Consider the following 8,149-nt stretch of genomic DNA (forward strand, 5'->3'; position numbering starts at 1 on the left):
GATGTACTCATAAAAATCTCATTTTTCTCTCTCTTTCGTATAATTATTTGTAGGCCAAGGTAAAATATCTAGTTCAAAAATGCAGTTAATCAAAAACAATCTTAACAGCATATTTTTCATTGATTTCTTTAAATTCTTTGTATGTAAATGATGTTTTAACTTAACCTTGAATAATGTTATTGAAATATTAAAATGTCCAAAACTAATTAATTGGAGAAAAAAGAAAAAAAAATTAAAAAACCTGTTTCCTAAGATTTTGTGATTCAAGTGCCACTTTTGTTTGAAGATGTTTTACTTTTTAATGATGAATATTATTCGATGTTGTATGTTGTCTGTTGCAATCGGATTATTATGTGTTATGTGTGTGTTGATAAAAGTTCTTAAAGGTAGGAAATAAGGACAATTATATATTTAAAGATTAAAATGGGTAGATTTGCTGTGTCGTGTAAATTGATAGTATTATTGTGATTAATGAAATAAAAGGTGTTTCTGCGAGGACTCTCAAGCATCATTTGATTGTAATTCTTGAGAGGATATTTTTGGGGGGGAGGGTTCAAATATGGGAAAAGTGACAATCAGTTGTAAACAAAATGGCTTTCTTTATGTCTGGGGATCAGAATAAACACCAATATGCCTAGATAAGAGCAATAATATTTTTACTTTCTCTTTATGTTACCACAACGAATTGTTTTACCTTGCAGGGACACTAAAAATTAATATTCAGATGGAGATATTGTGTTAAAAATTGTTTCAGTGTAAGCCATATCATTCAGATAATTAACAGTCTTAAGGAGTAAGAAACTATGGTGAGATTTTAAACGAACCAACAAATTGTAACTTTTTTAGTCAATATAATTTTTTAAAATAAATTATTTAAATAAAACAACCACAATTTTCTTTTTAGATGTAAGTGATAATGTGCCAGTCTTGAATTTTCTTAAATAGTAATCATATTTATTTTCACAAAATGGCTTATTTTTTCAAATAACAAACAAAGCGGCTATCTGAGAGAAATAGAGAGTGAGAGAGGTGTTGGTAGGTGTGCGTATAACACACATACACACACACATTTATATATATATCTACATATGTATATTTATAAATAGGGTCTGTATTAACATGTGTTCAATGTAATTAGGCTTCTCTTTTTGTGGTTAGAATTAATTTTAGGGATTATCACATGACCAATGTGTCGTCTTTTGTCCGATGCGTAAAACATATAAATGTAATTAATTGTCATTTATCTAATCAACGCATCATAACTGACAGGAATGACATAGCCTTACCAGTAAATTTAGCAGCTTAACAAAGAAAATGTATTCTTCCAGTGGTCTTATTATATATTTAACAATAAAACAATCCAAAATAGTTGGAGTTAGGTTACATAGTATGGTGGTTTGATGATCTTTTAAGTGTTACTTAGGTTTAGGTGTTTTGCACGTTCGCGTGGTTAAGGTTGTACAAAAGATTAAAATAAAAAATATTTAAAAAAAAATTAAAAAAAGAAAAAAAAAGAAATAATAAAAAAAGATGATTATGTCTGACATTTTCATTATTAGTAAATAATATCACCACTTCAAAAATGTGGTATATATAGTATAGGGAAAAAATTAAAGTGTAAAATAGTTTAAAAAAAAGCAAAATTTATTAGAATGTATCTTTCACTTTGATGTCCTTCTATTTGAATAAGTGTGTATTTAATTCCCTAATTTCGTGGTCCGCTTGACCAATTAATATATTACAATTAATTAAGGTTTTTAGTTGAGATAAAAAATTCGAATCCCGCTCGTGCCATTGCTTTTTTATCTCAACTAAAAACCTTAATTAATTGTGTATTTAATTTTGGGTTTGTGGGTTAAGTTGTGAATTTTCCTTATTACTTTTTAAAACAAAAAAGTATATAATGTGTATCGTTATATATGTACATACCAAGTAGTATAAGCAATCACACGTAGGGTTAGGATTAGATTAAAGGTATACATTTTACTGAAAATCACATAAGCCATTGTTATAATCTCTTATTAAAATCATGTTTACTTCTTTGTCTGCTACTTAAATGTCTGAATTTTTAGTTCATTCCTTAAATTGAACTTGAATGCATTTTAACAATGCACATTGTCTAAATAGTTCAGTTTTTTGTTTGAAGACGATCTTTAATTTATAGGCATTCCTTTTGCTGTTTGTATTTTTTTCTTATCGTTTCATTATTATTATTGTTTGTTTTGTTCTTAAAGACTATGCTATACTGAAGACTGATTGGTGATGGTCATTTTTGGATTCAAGCGCAGGAATTTTTTGAAGTAAAGTGGTATCTAAATATATAATGACAATATTTATTTTTTAGCAGTTTGTCTTTACATACATAAAAAGTTGGCTATTTTATTTAATTATTCACAGGCCAAATGGATGTAATTCACAATGTGCCTAATACAAGATTATAATATAATCTCTTAGAATTCCCGGTATTGGGTTTTTAATTAAGAACACATTTATTGTTGATTTTCATGTAAATGATGTGACTAGAAAAATTAATAAGACGTGCAAGTGTTTAACATAGTTTTAAAGGTGAAAACAGAGGATTTTTCCTGTATGACATTAAATTGCAATAAAAATGTGGGTGGATTTTTACACACTTTTAACATAGTATTTTTATGTATTATCAAACTTTTTTCTAATTTATACAAATTCATCTTTATAATTTTAGCAATAAAAAATTAAATTAAAAAAGGAAAAATTCTCTTTCTGTGAAAATATATTTAACAGTCATCACCGCTGTTTTAGGAATTTATGGAGGTCAAAAATTACATGTTTGAAAAATATACGTTTAGAAATTGTGATGATCAGTTTAGTCATCAAATGAAAACCTAAGAATAAGACAGAATGACCAACTTGATAACTGAACTTTCCCTCAAATTTAAGTTGGTTAAATGGTAAAAACCGTCCTGCGCCTGTAGATCTAGATTACACAGAATTTTCATAAATCCCCAATATCTTTAGATTTAAATTATTGTTATTACTAAGTTTAAGATGTATCTTTATAAATATAAGTAATATGAATGCCGTCTAAAAAAAGGTTGATATTTTAGGTTGAATTATTGTCATTTTGTTTTTATTTTTAATGTTAAATAATTGTGATGGAGTATTGGTTAAAAGATTACGGTGGCACAAAGTTCCCTATAAATTATTGCTGCGTTATTTTATTTTATTTTACTTTTTTTATTTTATTTTATTTTTTTAATATTTCAAACCCTTTAGTCTTGCTGGAGCTTTGTGAAGTCGTTTTGTCTAGTCTGTCTGTTAGTCCTTACTTTAATTTCTTTATATATTATAAATTATAAGAAAGTCGAAACAGAAAATATCAGGTCTTTTTTTATTCTTATAAAGAAAGGGAATAAGCTCAATTTGTAAGTGTTAAATATTCCCACTCCCTTCACAATAAGACTTGGTCTTATTTATATAAGTGCAATCAAAAATTTTAATTCTAACTAAAAGGGAAATAAGTCGGGATTGATGTTTGAACATTCCTTCTGTAGCAACAATTTTTATTATACAATTGTCAGATTTATATGATTTGTTTATTAAAACAGAGTTACTTATAAAATTTTATTTACTTATTTTCTATTTTTCTTTTAAAAAAAATGTTTTCTTTGTCAGTTTCTATGAAAAATCAAGTGCCTTAAGTCGTCTTAAATAGTTAATAGTGAAATAACAATTTTGTGCTTAGGTACAATATGGGTGCAATTTAGTACATGTGTTCAATATTCCACACTAATATAATTTTAGCCAGTAAGATCCTATTTATTTATAGATGATGAGGATGTTTTATTGTGATTTAGACACCATCATAGTCTATTTTAATGGTGCGTTGGTATAAGGAGAAGAAATGGTAAAAGTTATTTAAATGTAGTTTACTTGGTTTTCTTCGTGTTTAGTTTAAAAAAATTAATTTACTGCATAATTTTTTCTTGTGATTTAAATACTAATTAATTTAATAATTACTAAGAAACAACAAAATCTCTACTAGTAAGTTTTTATTACCTGATTCATAAAATATGCTCAATTTCTCAACTAATTTAGTTAATTTTAATGTATTGTGGCCTTAAAACGTTTGGGTATTTTTTGGATATAGAAGTAATGAGGTATTTTTATTTTTGTTAAATTACACTTATTATCACCTAACAATAAGACATGTCGGTTATCATGGAAAAAAAAAATTTCCCATTTTTACTTTAAAATATATATATATGCTTACAATAAACTTGAACAATAAACACTATCCAAATACAGCTCTCAGGGCTAGACAATCCAAATAGCCTTTTATGAATAATACCTTAATAACAAATAAAGTACATATATAATTATTAATAAAACAAAATATGGAACAAAATTAATGCTCATTTATTTTTGTTATGGTCAGCAATCTACTTAATTAACTAGGTTACATCTAGTGTTACCTAAAATTATTATTTAAAAAAAAAAACTTTTCAGTCATACCATAAAGTCACCGACTTTAAATGAAATTTAAACGTTATCCAAACATTGTGATAACTCTTGTTAAGTATTTAGTTGTTAATTAAATATATATAATTTTATTCAAATGCTAATCCTTTTAGTGCCTAGGTTTGCAGAACTGTAATAAAAGTGAAATTGGGGTTCCAATTTTTTCTTTTCTTTATATTTCCTCTTTTATTATTTTTATTAAGTGTTTTATATCAAAGAAGACTGTCAGAAAGTGTCTTTTTCCATATATATATCTAGTTTTTTCATCTTCATTGTTGGTTGAATGATAGGTTTATTTTGTTACAGTATTAACTTAAAATTTTTAGTTAATTTTTTTCTACAGTAATTTGTAAAAAAAATATGTTGATTGACCATCAAATCGATATAAGGGAAATTTAGTGCTTTCCTTATCTGTTTATTTTCATGAAATATAATACGTAAATTAAAATTAAGTGTCTTAACAAAAAGCTGTTATTTCTGATGTGCGGACAATTTTTCTTTAAAAATTATTTTATTTGTTTATAAGAAATTAACATGCTAAAATGTACTTTTCCACATAGGTCAATTTTTTCAAAAGACAAAATTTAAAAAAATTAGTTTTAGTAATCAAACAATTGAAATATATAAAAACAATTGTACAATTAATTGTCTTATTTCTTGTGATATAAGTCGTACTTTAACTTACGTTTTCTCTTGAAAATAAATATAACAAAAAAGAAAAGGATTTCTCAAAATATTGAGTTCCTAAATTAAAAAATAAATAAATTTATTATATAAATATATATATTTAAAAAGTATAAAAAAGAGCCCTTTAAACATTTGGTAGTTATAATTTTTATGGTTTGTGCCAAAATGGCTTAGAGCCAAATTTCAGAGTACCAATTTTACCCAACATCCTATTTTAGTGTAAGTATATTTTAATATATCCTAAATATTTTTAGTGTATAATGTCATTTTATATAATATGTATTTGTGTGTATGTGTTATGTGCATGAATGAAAGTGTGACTGTTACTTCATTTTGTATACTTATTTTATTTTTGTTTCATTTCTCTTTTTCTTTATGAATTTGTATGCATATATATCCTTTCAAATATATAACTATATATTTTATGCTAAGATTACAGTAATTCAGTTAAAATATCAACCTTCCGGCTCTGTAATATTAAATGGTAAACTTTTGTACCGTCATAATAAAAATATACTTAATGTGTGTTGTTTGTGGTTAAAAACAAAATTATTTGTGTTAAGTATAATAAAATAAAACTGGTTGGTTTTAAATTTTCTGATCACAATTTTCTATACCTGTGCATTAGTTGTTTATGTAAAAATTAAAATATGGGAAGCTTCTTGTGAAATTCTATATTTGCATGAACATATTTTATCAAAATACTTGGAATATATATATTATTTTTATTTTTTATTTGATTTTTTTTTTAATTTGAGCATTGTTTTAACTAATCTCTTTTTTAATTGTTCACATTAAAAATCTTTCATCTAGTTGAATCTTTCAGAAAAAATAACAGCTGTAATTTTTGTAATTGTTTATACATTTTTCTACTTCAAAATACCATGTGGTAGAAACATAATTTTGCGGCCTAAAGAGCTCGGTGACAATATTACTGCAACCTAATTATTTCACAAGTCGATTAGTCATTTACTCAAATATCAACTGTTAACTTTCCCATTTGATTTATGCATTTTTCGTTGATTTCCTTCCCACCTGTTCTTCTGTAAATAATAATTTGTAAAATTTATAGTAGATAATTAATGAACAAAAGTCAAAAACAATAATGTTGCAATAAATATTTTAATTGCTGTTTTTAGGGTAAGGAAGTAAAATATTAATGATTACAAAGTCATTTCAGAATCTTTAAGCTGTTCAGTAGTGCCTACCAAAATAAATTTGTCGGCATATGTATTAAAAAAAAAGAAAAAGAAAAAAGGGGTAATACTTTGTGACTTGAAGCATTTATCCACAATTGCTTAGTCGTAAGTAAATGTTAGATTTAAATGTATAAAAAATGGCACAATACTTAATCAAGATATAATAAAAGAGAATTATATTTGAGTGCATTATTTTATTGTTCAGTATTAATGTAAAAATGAGACAGTGTTTTGACATTCAAACCGAAACTCTACTGCCTTATTTTATACTGGTTGCTTAAAAATGACTGAATAAGTAAAATTAGGCTGCTTAATTTCTTTTAGCTCAGTTCATTTTAATTTTTATCACAGGGTTTGGATTAAGAATGGAATTTTAATTTATTAATTTTAAGAACTGAAATGTTCTAATTTTCAACAATTTATAATAAAGTATACATTAGAATTTTAAATTGTTTTATAAACAGAGAGGGCTGTGGCTTTTAAAATTATAAAGTAAACAAAACAAAGTCACAGAAATGCTTAAGATTTTAACATATATTTTGTGTCCCTGAAATATTCATCAAATTATCATATTTTTGTGGTCATATCACTCACAGTCAACTCAACAATATTTAATCTTAAGATGAACAATTTTATCAACTTAGTGAGAAGTTGAAGGTAATTGATATTTGATATATTAAGGTTTTTTTAAGGTAGAGGATAAATTTTCTTTTTGCATTAAAGAATCCAAGAGTAAATGCTTATTGATATCAAATAATTATTAAGATATGTATAAATTACCATGTTAATTGTATAAAAGACCAGTTAATAAAGGTTGTCCTGAGTGTCACGGATGCTGATTAATTATAAATCCTTTTAGTTTGAACTGAACACAAATCACATTCTTTCGTATAGGTGAGGAATAATGGTTACAAAACAAACTTAACCAAAAATTAGACATTAATAATACATAAGTTTCCTTTCATTTTGTATATTGAAATTGTTGAAAGTATAATGTGCAGTAAATAGTCAGGTGGTAAGTATAAATGTGAATAAATCATTGCCTGGGGTCTCGGATGAGAAAACTGGTGCTGGATTGTCGTAATAATTATATGTCCAGTAAACAAAATTTACATTTATTACTCCCATCCAGGAAATTTAATTTAACTGCTGTGAAGAGGTGAGTACTGATTTATTTTTTTTACATCTAAAAATAAGGTACTGTAGAATATATTTAATTTTTTGTTTTACAAATAAACTACATTTTTAAGCATACATAAGGATGATAGTTAAGTTAGCATGGAAATATATATTAGGTAGGAAGACAACATTCAAAATTGAAGTGTTAAAGAGATAAAAATTTCTTTTTGTAATGAAAGTTTTTTTGATTCTGAATTCAATGATGGTTTTCAAATTTGGAGCATCCATTCTCAAGTTATTCACACAAAGCGTTTTTTGAACACTGTTTTTTGGATAAATGAAATTTCAAACTTCTACAATCAAGAACCAATTTATTTATTTACCCTTTTAATTGATAGTAAATTAATTACTCATGGTACCTGAAGAAATTTTTTTCCCCTGCATTAAGCATTGATTTAGAGGATGCTGTGGATGTATCTGTTTAAAGTGTGATTCAGCCTCGTGAAAATTTCGATCCACAAATTCCAACTTAAAGGAATTAATGTTTAACAATTGATGTCATCTCACCATTTGACATCAAATATAACAAAACTTTTTGACTCGTGAGAAACGACAAAAATATTAGTTTGCATGTTTTGGGTACG

Source organism: Cimex lectularius, unplaced genomic scaffold, assembly GCF_000648675.2.
Source record: "Cimex lectularius strain Harlan isolate CLEC.00 unplaced genomic scaffold, Clec_2.1 scaffold34, whole genome shotgun sequence".
In the NCBI taxonomy this organism is placed as follows: Eukaryota; Metazoa; Arthropoda; class Insecta; order Hemiptera; family Cimicidae; genus Cimex; species Cimex lectularius.